The sequence below is a fragment of the Populus nigra genome, chromosome 8 (genome assembly GCF_951802175.1).
Source record: "Populus nigra chromosome 8, ddPopNigr1.1, whole genome shotgun sequence".
In the NCBI taxonomy this organism is placed as follows: Eukaryota; Viridiplantae; Streptophyta; class Magnoliopsida; order Malpighiales; family Salicaceae; genus Populus; species Populus nigra.
The window spans coordinates 21164965-21183821 of record NC_084859.1 but is presented as its reverse complement, the minus strand read 5'-3'; the positions used below and the strand labels follow the sequence as shown (position 1 = coordinate 21183821).

Sequence of the window (18857 nt, the reverse complement as noted above, 5' to 3'; positions counted from 1 at the left end):
TCTCTCTCTGAAAATCTTTTTTTCCTTCCATTTGACTTTTAGCAGAAGCTGTTTTTCTCTTACATTAGAGCCTTTATTGAATCTTGGTTCATCTGCGTTATTCACAATTACTGTGTATTTCTTATTTTTTTAACTCCCCAGTGATTAATAACGTGAATTTAGGCTTATGATCCTTGAAATGGATGATGGAAGCATTTTGCTTGCAGAATTTATGAGACTTTTTAGGCGCTATTTGATGAAATGCCTCAATGAAACGGCTCACATTTTGCTAAATTAAATAAATCTCACGAAGAAATTTGGTTTCTTTAGCTATTTTAGTGAAAAGAATCAACCACAATAATGTCTGGTGGGGGTTGCAGAGAAGGGAAATGTCACAGGGTTGGGATTACTTGAAGGCCATGCAATACATAGGTTTTTTTAAAGAGATATATTGACTAAAGGTCACTTTTTTTATTAGAAATTTAGTAAGAGATGATAACCCTTTTTCTAGTGGATTGTTTCTATTAGAGCCCATGTTTTTGTTCTTAATTTTGGGTTTCATTCTTTGAGGAATCGGTGCATTTTTTCCCAAATAAGCTCTTTATTTTTTGGTGGTTTAGTTACAGTATAAGACGGAGAGGAGAAAGTGTTTTTTTATGAAGATATTTTTATTTTTATTTTTGCTATTCATTATTTTGGCATTCATATCTGTTCCTTCTGATGTCCTAGATTTTGCAAGTTAATCATGCACTCATTCGTTAGCAAAAAAAAGATTGGTTCTGTCTTCTTTGATTTTCTTTTCCTTTCTTGTAGTTTTTGTGTGTCATTGACAGTTAAAATTCTTACTACTTCACATTATAATGAAAGAGTGTATCTGTCAATTCAGAATTACAAATGTTAGCTGAAGTTGCATGTGCGTGGAAATTTTTGGTTTTTTAATGTTTAGATCTGATTCTATTATTTGGTGTGCAATGGTATCATGTGATTATAACACAATGATGCCATGTGAGAATAAGATAGGAATAAGGATTAACTATTTCTTGGTTTGCAGAGAATGTGATTTCCATTAAATCTTGAGGTTTGGAAATTAGGAACGGTCAACTACTTGGAAGCACTTAAGCTTCAGGAAAAGCTATTCTCTAATAGAAAAGCTCATAAGATTCTGGATACGCTGTTGTCCCTGCAACACTCTCCTACATATACTCTTGGAAAACGGTGAACTGATCATAATTTATTGATCCCTGTGATGAACTTGAAAAGATAGGAACTGAACTTCACTATACACAAAGAGGAGGTGACATTACATATCATGGTCCTCATCAAGCCATCTTATACCCTGTCATTTCTCTTCGTGACGTTGGACTTGGTGCTCGGAATTATGTGGAGAGACTTGATTTAACAATGATTGAGATGGCATCACTACATGGTGTGAAAGCTAGCGCACGAAAAAAGTGTGAGACTGGGGTTTGGGTTGGAGATAGAAAGATTGGTGCAATTGGAGCTTGCATATCATCCAGAATCACTTCTCATGGATTGACATTCAAGTTTCAACATTGATCATGATTTAGACTATTTTAAGCATATTGTGCCTTGTGGGATTGCTGATAAAGAGGTCACATCTTCGGGAAGGGAGACAGGTTCTGTGCTTCCTTCTGATGAAGTAATTATGAGCAGTTGATATCTTGTTTTGCAAGAATGTTTGGTTTCAAAAATCTTATTTGGAAGGAAAATAAGTCAATATTGCTAGATAATGGGAAACCTGAAAGGCATGTGGACTGATAATGCTTCAATAGTTATGTAATGAGAAAACTAAATGACATGTGGCTATTATATGCCTGAAAGATAAATTATGGAAACCTTTTTCTGTATGATTGATGATTCATTGAAATGAATCAATGGAATTTTGTGTATGTGAAAGTTGAATCCATTTATTTAGCTATCTAAAGTTATGTATTATGTCTATATCAGAAAAGAGACAGAGTAGTTTAGATCATGCAATACCTGAGGATAGTGTATTGTTTTTTTTTCAAAATGCGTTAAAAGCTGTAGACTAGGTGAATTATTTTCAGGAATTTGGGGAATAGGGAAATAGGATGATCGATAGAAATTTTTTTTTATGGTTTGAGATTGTCAGTGTGATTGTAGGCAATATAGGTACAAGGCATTTGAGAATCCTTAGGTCCTGTTGTGATGATGTTGAGAGAGTTATCTAGAAGCAACTTTGATGCTGTTAGATCCATGATCAGCATCTTTAATCAGTGAGATCTTGTTGGTACATTGATTTTATGCAAAAACAATGCATGTTCCAGGTAATTCTGATGCCATATTTTCCAGTATTATATGAGATCAGAATGCCTATGATCATGGCAGCAATATCTTTCATTCAAGGAGTTGGAAATGAGTAATGTCTCTATTTTGTTCCTGTTGGCATAAATGCATTTTCCCTTGCTTGTAGAATTACTGTTCACATGTACTCAGGATTCCCAGCCCAGGAAACCACCAAGTGACTTCACCAAAAACTATATTCTAAATACCTCTCTCAAAGTTCCTTGACTAGACCTCCCAAATTCTCATGTAAAGGATCTTAAACCTCCAGATCATTTTTCTTCTACCCTAGGAGATGATATTGCAATTTATAAACATAAAAAAACTTCCACCATCTGCTGAATAATGTGAAGTGACGGAGGAGTGATACACCATCACATGGCTAAATGGAAGAGAATTTACTAAATTTAGAGGATTATCCTTATAATAATGCTTCAAAGATTGCTGCTCAGGATTGGGCAGGCGGATACCTTTTTAGCATGTTCTCAGGTTTTAAAATCTAGACTCTATTATTCAATCCACCTTTGAATCTCCAAAAACCATTGTCGATGAGGTGAATTATGAAATAAAAACACATATACATATCAAAAAAATTGGGCAAGGCTGTCAAGCTGGCCAAATTTGGTTGGGGAGAAATATTAACTATATTAGACATGCAAAAGCAATCCTGAAGGCTCACTCTAACTACACCAACTTGAGGTTTATATGAATGCTGCATTAGGATCAGGTTGGAGAAGAATAAGATGGAATCCAATTGACATTAGTCTATGTTCTGAATGGTAAAAGAGGAGCATTGCATTTTCTTGGAAGAAGATGATTGCTTTTTGCTGTGGAAATTAGTCTTTCCCAGCTAAGTTTAGCTGTATCTGTTACTCTTAACAGAAGTACAAAACTATTGAGTGATTTAATAAAAAAGGACAGAAGAAGGAGGGGCTGATTTGGTCTCATGTGATAAGTCACATGAGGTTTTAAGTTAAATATTTGAAGGACTGCACAGAAGTCAGAAGTATAATATTCAATTCAGAATCACATGGTCAGCTGCTTCCGAGTTCCAACCTATTCAAGAATAAAAGTTCTATCATTAAACTTCTGATAAAAATAAAGAAGCAGATCACCAAAAATAGAGTTCATATGGAAATGTTACTGGGATAGTGGCCAGTCAAATTATGCTTCTACAAGATTCTAACATGCATTATAATCGATCCTGTCTTGCCTTCTGCTGACGTGGATCAATGAGCTGCTCTGTCATCTTTATAGTCCTCCAACTGAAATTTTTTTCCCATATGCAGATATTTCATTTATATATGATTTTAGGAAATCTTTTGTCCAATTATTGCCTACCCTGTTAGGAAATGGTCTAGATCTACCCCTTTTAACCGTGAAAGCTGAAACATAGTCTGGTTATTCTGAATGGTCTGTCCATTAGCTTCTTGTTTATCTGCAGTTCCAAGGGGAAAGAGAACACATCTTCTACCTGGTTAAGACATTGGGGTTTAACCACCAAACAGGCCTAGGTTTTCTTTTTGTATATATATTTACACCTAGCCAGAGTTGAGCACAAACTATTTGTAACAGTATGCAATGCCTCCTTGAGAAGACATCATAGACACCACCATTTCTTTAGCTCCAAAAACACCAGCAATCTCACTGTCTCTACAGCACTACATAATGGGAAATATTCACAGAGCTTTTCTCATTCTATTTTCCTTGATTGTTATTCATGTTCTCATGTCCTCTCTTCTGCGTCTTCACCATGAGAGAAAGGTCCAATTATTAGACAGAAATCAAGGAAGGAGATTGCTAGTTCCTTTCGCTTCTCTTTCAGCAAATGTTAACAAGTCAACTGGAGCCAATAAAGACCCTCGGAAAGCTGCGGAGACAAGTCTCAGGAAGGCTCCACCAAGTTTTTCAAACCCTACTCAGAACAAGTAGCCTTTACAGTCTTTGTATAGAGATCTTTAAAAGGAAGAGAATTTCATTCTCTTTCTGCATTTTTGCAGTTTTTCCCCTTTTAGTTTTACTGTTGGATAGGTATCACAATTGGACCTCTATACAGTTCTTAGTCTTTCTTTCAGGGTTTCCTTTTCTTTAAAGCTTATGGATCTGTAATTCCTTCTTTTTTTTTAAGTATCTGCTTTTCAGTAAATTTAGAAAGACACAAGGTGAACTTCGTTTACAGGAACTTTTTGTAAGATTATATTAGCAGCTTTTTTCTGGTAGATTGCCAATTTGTAGTTGGTTATAATGTACTCTATTCCCAAGATTGATTATCTTTCCTATGATAGTTATATTTATATTTATGTTGCATTTTCTGGTTACTACTGCATATTCTTTTTTTGTCCTATTTAATTTTAATTTTTCAGCTGATGCAACTTGATGAAATATCCACATCAGCTATCATCCCTCACGTTCTTATTTGGTTTTCTAACGTCACCCCGTGTGATGGGAAGTGTAGGGATGCGTGCTTTAAATTCTACGGGAACAAGGCTTATGAAAAGGAGCTGCACTTGTTAACCTTTCAAATAATAATAAGGCTATTAGAGTTCTCACCTCCTCTTAAAGAGGAGCTTTACAGCCTTGTGAGGGTATGCTGAATCTCTCTCTCTCTCTCTCTAATTCTTGATACATTCTTGTTTAATGAAGCTGAACCAAACATAGCACGGTTGTCATCTTGCATCTTAAATATGCTAGTGTCTAAGAGGGTACTGGACTGTTTGATTTTACTGTTTTTGTTCCCATCCATATTAAATATGTTTGTGTTTCTAGATATGGGATCATTAATGATAACTAAGAAATAATTGCCCGTTCATTTGTGGTATAATTCATATATATATATCAGTAATTTCCTAACTCCATTAATAGTTAAATTTGAGGTCATTATTTTCTTCCATTTCCACGTTTATCCAAATAATATTGTTGCACTTTGTTTCCAAGTGCGTATAATTTCCAAGTTCCAATCCAATTGTCAATACATTGAAAGAAATTTCTGTAAAGAATCAAGGGGCATGTGAAAAACAGCAACATTATTTGTTCAGTCTCCAAAATGTTTCTTAGCATAATTTGATTTCTCCAATTATTTGGAGAAACAGCTTCCCTTCTTAGTCAAGGCACCAAGTAAATACAAGCTGAATTCTGGAATGACCATATTCCATGGCTTTCTAATTGTTTCTTAGCATAATTATTTGTCCAGTCTCCAAAATGTTCTGTTTTTGTGCCTATGTATGCGGATGCGTGACAGCGTGAGTTTGAACGGACACATGCTTTTTAGTTTTTCCCCTTCCAAGCCAGCAGTGGAGAACAGTAGCTTTGATTGTGAAGGCACGACGAAAAGCCAAAGAGAAAAGGAGCAAGGCCGAAGAAGGATTTAGTGCATCAGTCAACGGCAACTATAGGTACTTCTCCCTTGCATGTGCTTTTTCACATGCACGCTTGTGTATTTTTACCACTCTCCATAGAGACTGTGTTCAGTAAGGAACAATTTGTAACAAATTTTTCTTCCCCCTCTCAGTGCAGTATAATTCCTGTTATGTATTGCTGGAAACTGAGACGATAACTTTGTAGTTGGAATGCTTAGTTCAAATCATTGGGATATTTTCTCCCTTTCAGAATGGTTACTGTTTGTGTTGTGGTTTGAAGTTACAGTTGCTATTTACTGTCTGGAACATACACTCAGCATAGATACAGTATATAATGCTGCGGGATTCTACCGTACATCTACTAGTTACAGCACTTTCACTACTCCTGGGAGCAAGAATCTGTCTCACATGCATACTTGAAGAATTTACTCAGTCTTAGGGTAATAGTTAATGCTTCCATTTGCTTTTCTCATGGTAAAAAACCTAGACCATCCTTTTATTTTCATGTTGAGCTGAAACATTAATCATATTTTCAAATTGGAGGAGGACTGGACTGCACAAGTTGCCAACTTTGTGTTTAGAGTTTGGCCATAACACTGTTTAGCCTTACCCATGAGGTCTTTTTTCGAAGTTCAAATAACGAATTATAAGTTGCGGATCCTGATAATATCATGGTAGGGTTTTTATTGATTGCATTGAGGAAAGAAAACAAGTACAATTCTCAGGCAAAACTGGAGAAAAGAGATTTTTTTTTCTTGTTTTGATATAGGTTACGAACTTATTAAAGCATAGTTGTTAACTATTAACTAACTTGAAAACTTATATTTTGAAGTCAACTTGGATCGGATTTTAAATTAAACTAGAAAGATATTTACCTGTTTGAGTCAACTTTAAAGATTTTTTTTTAAAACAAAACAATTTATTTTAATAAAAATGATTGATTTGAATTTATTGATAATTTGGTATGATCAGCCGGTATGACAAATATGACTAAAAGCTTGGATTTAGATTTAGCTGGCCATGGTCGTGGTATTTTTTCTAATGCAAGGAAAGTGCAAGAAGTACAAGCGTAGCAAAGTTGTTTGATAAGGGAATGCATCTTGAAAATGGCATCTGGCCAAGTCTTTGCAAAAGAAAGGTTACACAGGTAATTCGTTGACAATGGTGCCTCTTGGTCCTTTTTTCTTAGATTAGAACTTCCATGACGCGGTAACTTCCATGACGCGGTACATTTTTTAAATATATCTGCCCGCTGGAGGACAAGGACTATTGGAAAAATGCAGTTGGCAATTGAGAAGTCTTCGTATTGGAAGGTTTCAACGAGCTTTTTTCTTGCTGATATTGATTGATTAGTCAATAAATTTAGGTTCATTTAGCATGAGTTTTTACGTCGACTGAAAACTCTGGACTTTTCCCTTGTCATGGACCATTTGTGTGCTTAAATATGTTACTTTTTTGGTACCAGTGAGTTAAAAAATTTCCAGGAATGGCTTCTTCTAGTTTTGATTTGATATTCCTAGTAGTAATGTTACTGTTACCATTCATGGCTGTTGCTCAAACTAACGGAAGAGTACCTGTGGGAGCATCCATCACTGCAACTGATGATTCTCCTTCATGGCTTTCTGCTTCTGGTGAATTTGCATTTGGGTTTCGCCAGCTGGAGAACAAGGATTAATTCTTGTTGTCCATTTGGTATGAAAAGATTCCTGAGAAGACCGTAGTTTGGTATGCAATTGGAGAGGATCCTACAGATGATCCTGCTGTACCAAGGGGATCGAAGGTGGAGTTGACTGATGATCGTGGGCTGTTGCTTGCTGATCCTCAAGGCAATCTAATATGGACATCTCGTATCCTTCTAGGTGCAGTTTCGTCAGGTGTTATGAATGACACTGGCAACTTCGTGCTTCAAAACAGAAATTCTGAAAGGTTGTGGGAGAGTTTCAACAATCCCACTGATACATTGTTGCCTACTCAGATTATGGAGGCTGGAGGGGTGGTTTCTTCTCGAAGGGCGGAGACCAACTTTTCGCTGGGGAGATTCCAGCTCCGTTTGCTTGATAATGGAAATCTTGTGCTGAATTCTATGAATTTGCCAACCAAATTTGCTTACGACGACTACTATGGAAGTGGAACTTCTGATGCTTCAAATTCATCAAATTCTGGTTATCAATTGATCTTCAATGAGTCAGGCTACATGTACATATTGAGAAGAAATGGGCTGAGAGAGGATCTCACAAAAACAGCACTTCCTACTACAGACTTCTACCGTAGGGCAACTCTCAATTTTGATGGTGTTTTCACTCAATATTCATACCCGAAAACATCCTCTTCTATTAGAAGCTGGTCACCTGTCAGGTCTGAACCAGAAAATATATGCAAGTTCAATTCAATTTGGGGTAGTGGAGCGTGTGGATACAACAGCATCTGCAGCCTTAGTGTTGATCGAAGGCCCAATTGTACTTGTCCACAAGAATTTTCTTTGCTTGATCAGAATGACAAGCATGGAGGCTGCATACCAAATTTCGAAATAAGCTGCAAAGATAATGGAAAAAATTCCTCAGAAGATCTGTATGATTTTGTTGAGCTAAGATATGTTGATTATCCATCAGGTGATGCAGAACATTTACAACCTCAAAATGAAGAACAGTGCAGAAAAGCTTGCTTGAATGACTGTCTCTGTGGGGCTGTCATCTTTTTAGGCAACAACTGCTGGAAGAAGAAGTTACCACTTTCGAATGGAAAAGTTGACAGTGGTTTTAACGGGAAGACTTTCATCAAATTTAAGAAAGGTCATATCCCTCCCGGGAATCCTGGTCTTCAGATTCCTGAAACGAAGACGGAAAGGGACGACATTAAGGTCATCACAGGAATAGTGCTCTTGGTTAGCTCTGTATTTGTCAACTTTATATTGATCAGTACATTATGTTTCTGTTCTTCCTTCATTTACCGCAACAAAGTAGCAAATGTTCGAGAAGAAAACAATGTGGAGTCAAACTTGCGTTCATTTACATACAAAGAGCTCACAGAAGCTACAGAAGGCTTCAAGGATGAACTGGGGAGAGGAGCTTTTGGTGGTGTTTACAAGGGTGCGATAAAAACAGGTTTTACTAATTTTATTGCTGTGAAGAAGTTAGATGGCGTGGTTGAACATGGCGAGAAGGAATTCAAAACCGAAGTGACTGTGATCGGTCAGACGCATCACAAGAATTTGGTCCGATTGTTAGGATTTTGTGACGAGGGGCAGCATCGTTTGTTGGTGTATGAGTTCTTGAGTAATGGCACTCTAGCCGATTTTCTTTTTGGAAGCTTAAGGCCTAGTTGGAAGCAAAGAACTCAGATTGCCTTCGGCATTGCAAGAGGACTCTTGTACCTACACGAAGAATGTAGCACCCAAATCATTCACTGTGACATAAAGCCGCAGAACATTCTTATTGATGACTACTACAATGCTCGGATATCAGATTTTGGATTGGCAAAACTTTTGGCGATTAATCAGAGCCAAACCAAAACTGCCATTCGAGGAACAAAAGGATATGTTGCTCCTGAATGGTTTAGGAACACACCAGTCACTGTGAAGGTTGATGTATTAAGAAATACCTATGTAAATATTAATAATATCTTTACTTGCCCAAAATTAGCAGAGGTCATATCCCGCTAATTTTGGATCACGGCTTCAAAGCCTTAATAGTAGGATTGATAGCAAATTGTGCTTGTATATATACTATACTGTTTGATCTATGAAATACAACAAAACCATTTAGTCACTTATTTTTATGATGGTATCAGAACAGTATCTAGGTATTTGTCGCTTTCTACATCTCATCCGCCTTTAATAACCGTGTCCAACCAAATACCACCAGAAACCAAAAATAACAATTCCAAAAATCTCAATATGGATTCATCACATCCATACTTTGTTCATCAATCAGATCACTCCGGTCTCATGCTCGTTCCAATAAAGCTGAACGGCACCAATTACCCATCTTGGAGTAAATCAATGATTCATGCTCTCACAGCCAAGAACAAAGTTGGCTTTATAAATGGAACCATTCAACCTCCTTCAGAAATTGAACAACCAACAGAGTATGCTCTCTGGAATCGATGCAACAATATGATTTTATCATGGCTTGCTCACTCGGTGGAACATGATCTGTCCAAAGCAGTTGTCCATGCCAAAACTGTTCATCAAGTGTGGCAGGATTTTAAAGATCAGTTCTCACAAAAGAATGCTCCAACCATATATCAGATACAAAAATCCATCGCTTCTCTTTCACAAGTCACCATGACAGTTTCAGACTATTACAAGAAACTCAAAGATGTATGGGATGAATTAGAAACACATCAAACCCCTGTCACATGTAACGAGATGAACGCACACAGTGCACAAAAGGAAGAAGATCGAATGATACAATTCCTTATGGGTCTTAATGACAGTTACAATGGTGTTTGTAGCAACATCCTTATGATGTCTCCATTACCCAATGTTCGTCAAGCCTATTCACTGGTCATTCAAGATGAGACTCAGCGACAGGTAACATCAGCATCAACAGGATCAACAAAGAATTTTTCTATTGCAGCTGCAATTCATAGCAGATCTAACAGTATGTCGAATAATTCTACAAACAAACACTGTGAGCATTGTGATAGAAACGGTCACACAATTGAAGAATGTCGGACCCTTAAATTTCATTGCAACTATTGTGACAGGAGAGGACACACTGAGGATCGCTGTAAATTTAAAAATGGGGCATGGGTACCCAATAACACAGGAACTCAAGCCAGTAGACACAACCAATCCAAGCAACAACGTCAACGATCGAAAGGGAACACTAATCCGCGTGGGTCGTTTCCTGCTGCTCATGCAGTAGACATAGCTCCAGTGCATAGGGGCCAGTCACATGGCTTCAGTGCGCCATCCCAGCTAGCCTCTCAATCTAATCTCCTAAATGAGATCTCTGCAGAGCAACTCCAGCAACTAGCACAAGCTGTTTCTATGATAAGTTCAACTCATTCCTCTGATAATAGCAATGCTTATGCTAATGCTGCAGGTTTGGCTTCCTTTTTCAACCCTTCCATAAATTCTGTGTTCACCAAACCTTGGATTTTAGATAGTAGAGCTACTGATCACATCACTTATGACTCCACAATTTTCACTAAAATTGAATCATCACAAATTCCGATTGTTAATTTACCCACGGGTTCTTGTGCCCCAATCACTTCCACTGGCACCATACCATTTAATTCAAATATCACATTAGACAAAGTTTTATGTGTTCCATCTTTTCGCCTAAATCTCATGTCTGTCAGCAAACTCACTCATTCTCTAAATTGTTGTGCCATTTTATTCCCCACCTTTTGTGTCTTGCAGGACTTGGCTACGGGGAAGATGATTGGCTCGGGTAAACAGCGTGGTGGTCTCTATTACATGTCTCCATTACAACATACACCTGCTTCATATCAAGTTTCCCTCTCCTCTCATTTATGGCACATGCGACTTGGACACCCATCTCCCTCTCGTCTTAGACTAGCTTCTCCATTATTGCCTTCCAAAACTACTTCCTTTGATAATAATTGTAGTGTTTGTCCCATGGCCAAACAAACAAGACTGTTATTCCAACTCAGTTTAATCTCCACTAAAGCTGCATTTGATTTGTTACATTGTGATATTTGGGGTCCACATAAAATTTCCACACATTCAGGAGCACGTTTCTTTCTTACCATTGTGGATGATTTCACTAGGTGCACATGGATATTTTTGATGCAACATAAATCTGAAACCCAAAACCTCCTCAAATCTTTTGTCATTTTTGCTCAAACTCAATTTCATGCCAACATTAAAACCATTCGGGTAGACAATGGATCAAAGTTTTTTTCCATGAGGGAATTTTTTCAGAATCATGGTATTGCATATCAGCGCACTTGTGTTTACACTCCTCAATAAAATGGAGTCGTAGAACGCAAGCATCGTCACATTCTAACCGTCGCACGTGCATTACTTTTTCAGTCTCATCTACCCCTTATTTTCTGGGGTGATTGTGTCTTGACCGCTGTCTATCTCATTAACCGATTACCCTCCCCGTTACTCTCCAATAAATCACCTTTCGAGCTCTTATACAACCGCCCCCCCTCATTCGATCACTTGAGAGTATTTGGTTACCTCTGTTATGCAACTGTTGTCCATCCTATTCAAAAATTTGACCCCCGCGCCACACGTTGTGTCTTTGTTGGATATCCTATTGGCCAAAAGGGTTATAGACTCTACAATTTAGAGACAAACAAATTCTTTGTTAGCCGCGATGTTCGATTCTGTGAACATTCCTTCCCTTTCTCTCAGTTTCCTGCCTCATCTACCTCTCAAACTCCTCCACTTTCCTCTGTTTTTTTAGACAACCGGACATCCATGCCCGATATACCTAACCCACCAGTCCATCCACCACACCCAAATGGCAACCCACCATATGCACCTGATATACCCCCCTCTCCTATCCCACCTTCGTCCCCCACACACATCCCCTCACATGAGTTGTCACCACCCATTACATCCACCCCTACTCCTCCAGGTCAGCCCATCATTCCCCTTACTCCTCCCCGACAGTCCACTCGTACTAAACATCCTCCGGCATGGCATGCAGACTACCACATGTCCAACCAAGTCAATCACTCAACCTTAATGCCTCGTTCTGCATCAGGTACTCGATATCCTCTTTCTCATTTCCTTACCTACTCACGTTTATCTTTTGCCCATTGTGCCTTTCTTGCTAAGATTACAGGTCACACAGAACCTACATCCTATGCCCAGGCCATTCTTGACCCAAATTGGCGTCATGCTATGACTGCAGAATTAGAAGCTCTGCAACACAATAACACTTGGAGTTTGGTTCCACTGCCCGCTGGTCATAAACCAATCGGCTGCAAATGGGTCTACAAAATCAAACACCGGTCTGATGGCACTATTGAACCTTATAAGGCTCGGCTTGTTGCCAAAGGCTACACTCAAGTTGAGGGCATTGATTATCAAGAGACTTTCTCCCCTACCGCCAAACTCACTACACTACGTTGTCTTCTTGCTGTTGCTGCTGCTCGTCATTGGTTCATCCACCAATTGGACGTGCAGAATGCTTTTCTGCATGGCGCTTTACATGAGGTTGTATACATGGAGCCTCCTCTTGGTCTTCTCCGACAGGGGGAGAATGTTGTGTGTCGACTTAATAAGTCACTCTATGACCTCAAACAAGCTTCTAGAAACTGGTTTTCCACCTTCTCAGATACCATTCAACAGGCCGGCTACCAACAGTCTAAAGCTGATTATTCTCTTTTTACCAAGGCTCAAGACACTTCATTTACTGCAGTTCTGATCTACGTTGACGACATACTTCTCACAGGAAATAGTCTTCAAGAAATGGAACGTCTCAAAAAATTCCTTCTCAAATGCTTCCGCATCAAAGATCTCGGAGATTTGAAATATTTTTTGGGCATCGAATTCTCTCGGTCTAAGAAAGGCATCTTCATGTCTCAAAGAAAGTATGCACTCGATATTTTACAAGATTCAGGACTTCTAGCTGCACGTCCAGACAAATTCCCAATGGAACAAAACTTGAAACTCACTCCCACAGATGGAAAATTACTGGATGATCCATCAAAATACAGGAGACTAGTTGGTCGATTGATCTACCTTACTGTCACAAGGCCTGATATTGTCTATCCTGTTTGAACGTTAAGTGAATTCATACATCAGCCCCGCAAAACTCATTGGGATGCCGCCATACGGGTCCTTAAATACATCAAAGGGACTCCAGGTCAGGGTTTGTTATTTTCTGCCACTAACAATCTTACATTAAAGGCTTTTTGTGATTCAGATTGGGGAGGTTGTCGTGCAACAAGGAGATCAGTTACAGGATACTGTATTTTTCTTGGAAATTCACTCATCTAATGGAAATCCAAGAAACAAGCCAATGTTTCAAGGTCATCAGCAGAAGCTGAATATCGAGCCATGGCCAACACATGTTTGGAGCTGACTTGGTTACTCTTTATACTACAGGATTTAAAAATCCCACAAACAGCTCCTGCATCTTTATTCTGTGATAATCAGGCAGCTTTACATATTGCAGCAAATCCTGTTTTTCATGAACGTACAAAGCATATCGAAATTGATTTTCACATAGTTCGAGAAAAACTACAAGCTGGAGTGGTTAGTCCTTCATATGTACCTACACGCTTCCAATTGGCAGATATTTTTACAAAGGCATTGGGGAAGGATCAGTTTGTGACATTGCACAACAAGTTGGGACTTCATAATATTCACTCTCCAACTTGAGGGGGAGTATTAAGAAATACCTATGTAAATATTAATAATATATTTACTTGCCCAAAATTAGCAGAGATCATATCCCGCTAATTTTGGATCACGGCTTCAAAGCCTGAATAGTAGGATTGATAGCAAATTGTGCTTGTATATATAATGTACTGTTTGATCTATGAAATACAACAAAACCATTCAGTCACTTATTTTTATGATGATGTCTATAGCTTTGGTGTCTTGCTGCTAGAGATCATCTGTTGTCGGAGAAGTGTAGATCTGGAGATCAGTGGAACTGGAGCTATATTGATCGACTGGGCTTATGACTGCTATAAGCACAGAACGCTTGACGCTTTGATTGAAGATGACATGGAGGCCATGAATGACGTATCAACACTAGAGAGGGCTATGAAGGTTCCAATTTGGTGCATTCAAGAGGTGCCATCTCTTAGACCCACCATGAGGAAGGTGACACAGATGCTTGAAGGAGTTGTTGAAGTGCCTGCTCCACCGAATCCGTTCCCGTTCAGTGAAATTAGCTGCTCCTGAAAACAACAGTAACTGCCTTAATTTCAACTAGTTATGATTTTTCTGACTCTGGTTGTATCCATACTCATCTAATGATTCATCTGTTGCCAGTATATTCATTTCTCATCCAATTCTACGTGATAGAAGTGCAAAACATTATAGTTTTCTTCAAGGAGCTTTTCATCTTGTCCACAGCTGAGTGTTTATTACAGTTATATGGATTTCGTCAAGATTATTTCTCAAATTTTGCTGCTCTCTGATTGTAAGTTTAAAATGACTTCTCATTTTTTCAGAAGAACATCATCATGGATTAATAGAATTTACAATCATTAGTATGGTTTTCCTCAAGATTAGTGCTCGATTTTTACCACTTCCTGATTGTAAATCGAGGGCCATTCCCCTCATGTTTTCGGAAGAACACAAAGCATTTTGAAGAAAATTATTATGAAAATCGTGGGCTGGTGGTTGCTGATCCTCGAGGCAAAGAGTTTCAGCAAACCTACTGATACATTGTTGCCTACTCACACTACGGAGACAACAAAGAAAGAAATTCGACAGCTAGACGCATAGTTATCACTTAGGTGTTAAATCTTCAAGGTCGCAGATTTTCAAAATATAAAATCTGTCACCATGTGCACCTCCCTCTAGTTATACCTTATGTTGCTGTTTTTCGTTGGCCAGTAAGGATGCTCTCATGCAAGTGAGTTGGAGGTAAGATTGTCAAGATTCTGTTGAATGTTTTGTTGACAGAGAGGGCAGTCTTGCTCGTTGCAAAATATCGTATTTGCCTGCATGCGAATACACACACACACACAAGAGAACCCACCTTTTTTTTTTTATATTTTGAAAAATATAAGGATTAAAATTTAAAATAACATCATCTAATTAAGTTTAAGAGTTTGAAACATACAAGCTTTTTTCTAAGGATTGATCATGTCTATCAAATCTATAAGCATAATAGCAATATATTCACTACAAAAAAAATGGGGTATTAGCATCTGAATTTAGCAACGGATAATTCCGTTGCTAAATTCAGTAACGGATTTGCAACGGATTACATATATATTATTTTTTTAATATCAGCAACGGACTTTAGCAACGGATAATCCGTTGCAAAATTTACGTTGAATTTAGCAACGGATTTTCCGTTGCTAATTAAAAAAATAATTATTTAAATTTTAATATAAAACCAAAATTACGAACACCGTTGATTACATTTACAAGGATTAAATCCCAACCGTTTATTTTTCGCTGGCTTTGGTAAATCGACCCCAGTGCTCTTCCCCCACACCGAAATGCAAACAGATCTAGACGAAATGAACAAAACCAACAGATCAAAATTAATGATCTTCCACTCTTCCAGTCTCCTTCGTCCCTAACAAAATCGAACCAGAACTGTAGAAAAATCACCCTCTCTTCATCGATTTGATTTTCCTTTATCCCAAACATTTCATCTTCTTCGTGTCTTCAGCATCCCTAATTTCTTTTCTTCATCTTCTTCTCCTTCATCTGAACAAAATCGAACCAGACCCATCATTATCACCATCGAACGTGCTGATTTAAGGTATCTCCTTGTAAACGGGTTGGGTGTTTCACGGTTTTCTTCAATAGTTCAGGTAAGTAATTAAGGGTTTTTTGTTTTTGTTTGTTGCAATTTAACTTGCACTAAAAATTTTTCACCTAACTTTCCCAATCCAGGTTTCTTTCTGTCCTGTAGAACGATCTCGGTCACCTGTAACTCAAGAACACAGGTAACTTTTTTTTTTTCAATACTTTGAATAATGGTTTTAGGCTATTAATTCGGTAATATAGGGGTTTATAAATGTTTTTACCATGATCTATAACCTAATTATGCATGTGTAATTGAAAATTTATCAAAACCCCCAATTTAATTTTTAGGGTTACGGTTCATAAATTTTTTGATGTCCCAGCAGTTGAGCTATAATCATTTTTGCTTCCCTTTGGTTTATTTTTGCCAGTAGATAGTTGTTTTCCCCCGTGAGATACCTCCTGTGATGCATTTTCTTCTTCTGTAGCAGTCCAAGTGATTTGATTGAGCATGCCTGCAGAGTTTTAGTGCTGCCTTTTAGTCACAACCAATCCAACTTACTAGGATGTGGTGGTTGCTGATTCGTGTAGATATTATTTCAAAATATGCAATTATTAGTTTTAGTTGCAAAACTTATACACATTTACCACATCAAAATTGCTGTCACTGGATATAAAGGGAACATAATGATAAGTTAAGGTACAGGAATTAATTTTTGATTAGAGGTTGTTTATGTTTATGTTCATGATGTTGAGTTTAATTTCCACACATACCTTATCATTACTATCACAGTTGTAAAGAGGACATAAATGCTTTTGATATCATATACTATGAATCTTTTTAGGTTAAACAAATTGATGTAGTACTGAACAAAAAGCCTAGGGTGATTATTCTGTTTTTTTTAAGCAATTTTTGTAATACCTGTGTTTGATCTCCAACTGTGACAATCAACGCATCTTTATCTGGGCAGAAAGACACCCAGCTTTTCTTGGAGTAAACATGAAATTGCGATGACCCATCACATATATGCAAACAAAAGGCATGGGAGTAGTCAGTTCCCCTTATTAGCATGCTGAACACATCATATCCCAAGGAGCTAGCCAGTCGATCAGCTGGAATGTCACGTCTATGCCTGTGAAGGCATGGGACTGTTTTTTTTCTTTCCTTATTCAATTCAGAAAAAAAATTGTTATGAGAAGACAATTGCCATGAAAATATGAAAACTAAACAGTACTTTAACTTGGATATTCTTTCTGTTTTTCATAGTTTAACTTAGATTTGTTTTGAAGACTAGCAATTGATAAAGCTGGATGGGTTTAACATACTGTTTATGTTTTTTATTTTTCCAGCAATATGAATGGCTTATTGGATCACAATATAAATCAATAGAGTTGGCTAAGTCTGATTGGGTTGCAACAAGGAAATCTCCACTTTGGGCCATTGATTATTGGGGCTTTGGTAAGTCAATTTTGCTCCATTTTTTGATGGTTGCTTAATTAGATTATGCTTAATTTGTCTGCTGGGCATGCCTATTGTAATCTTTTCAATTAATTGGAACTCTGTTTTTCATTGGGATAAGATTATTCATATTTAAATTTATTGTCCTTGTAGATCCTAGTATGTGAACATGATGCTGGGATTATATTCAATTAACTTTTCTGGGCATAGTATTGTCTTTTTTATTTCTGCTTTTACATATTGCTTCCTGAAGTTCATGTTTTTGGTGTTTTTCCTCTTAAGAAGAATAATTAATGCTTTTTACAATAAGCTGTGGGGGGGGGGAACATTACAAGAGGAAAAAGAATGGGGTAAGAGGTGATAAGGACATATTTAAGGGCGGAATCTTATGGGGAAACTTTATTTTTGCTAGTGGAGGGTGTGGTGACTGTTTAAAGATTCCTTAATTTGTCTGTAAAGTCGTGGTGTTTTGTAGCTTTGAGGTAAAATTGGATTTATAATTACGAGGAAAGAAAATAAAATTATTGGTTGACAGCAAGCTGTTGCGCTGTGAATGGATGGTGGAGGAATGAGGAGATGTTTTGGACTGTCATAATGCTACATTGATTTATTTATTTATTCTCCACTGTAAAGATATTTATTTTCAAATTAAGTTGTATATCAACTGGAAAGTAAATCTCTTATGTTACAGGGGCCTCATATGACATCATCATAAATGAAAGTATTTCTGTAAATTAAAGCACAGACGTCAATTGTTTTTCCTTCCATTTCATGTAGTAACAAATAAGAATTGGATTGAATAATTCCAAGATAAAAGAGACCTAAAGCAACGCTTTTTCCTGATGTACACATTCTTTTCTATGTTAAAAATATGTCTCGTCAGACCTGTAACCAAAAGAATGTCTCGGCCATTTCTTCTGTTGACAGACTAAAGCATACAGAAGTTGTTTGGGCATTAGACCTGTAACCACTCAAGTCTAACAATATAGAAATATAAAAGAACAAAATTAGCTAACAAAAATGTGAACAGCAACCAGATTGATAACAGGGTCAGACTCTATAATTAGCAATCCCAAATGGTAGAATAATCAATGAACACTCCTGTGCGAAATTAATTGGTCAAATGGATATCAGACATCCACATCAGACCTAGTATAGGACTGCTTCAAATAAAAAGTAAAACTGAACTTGAGTACTCCACATAAAATCAAAAGGGTAAACTGAAGAAAAAGGAAAAAAAAAGTTCCCCATTCAGGAGTTACTAACTAGTGAAGTTTTATTGCAAGTAATGATTTCCCATTTGAAAAGGAGATGTCTGCTTTTTTCTCCTGCTAAATTCCAACTGATTCCAATTAGCTAGCACATA

General features: G+C 37.5%; 1 long non-coding RNA gene and 2 pseudogenes across 1 annotated transcript; all 3 read left to right on the top strand.

The window, feature by feature from the left end:
- The first annotated feature begins 1033 nt into the window (after positions 1 to 1033).
- On the top strand, positions 1034 to 1758 carry LOC133701054 (octanoyltransferase LIP2, mitochondrial-like; annotated as a pseudogene).
- Positions 1759 to 7203: 5445 nt separating this feature from the next.
- Positions 7204 to 14505, top strand: LOC133702035 (G-type lectin S-receptor-like serine/threonine-protein kinase RLK1; annotated as a pseudogene).
- Positions 14506 to 15466: 961 nt separating this feature from the next.
- LOC133700540 (uncharacterized) lies at positions 15467 to 17698 on the top strand. The gene is made up of 3 exons (XR_009843429.1): positions 15467 to 16100; positions 16183 to 16235; positions 17383 to 17698. It is a non-coding gene; the product is annotated as an uncharacterized LOC133700540 (long non-coding RNA).
- Positions 17699 to 18857: the final 1159 nt, after the last annotated feature.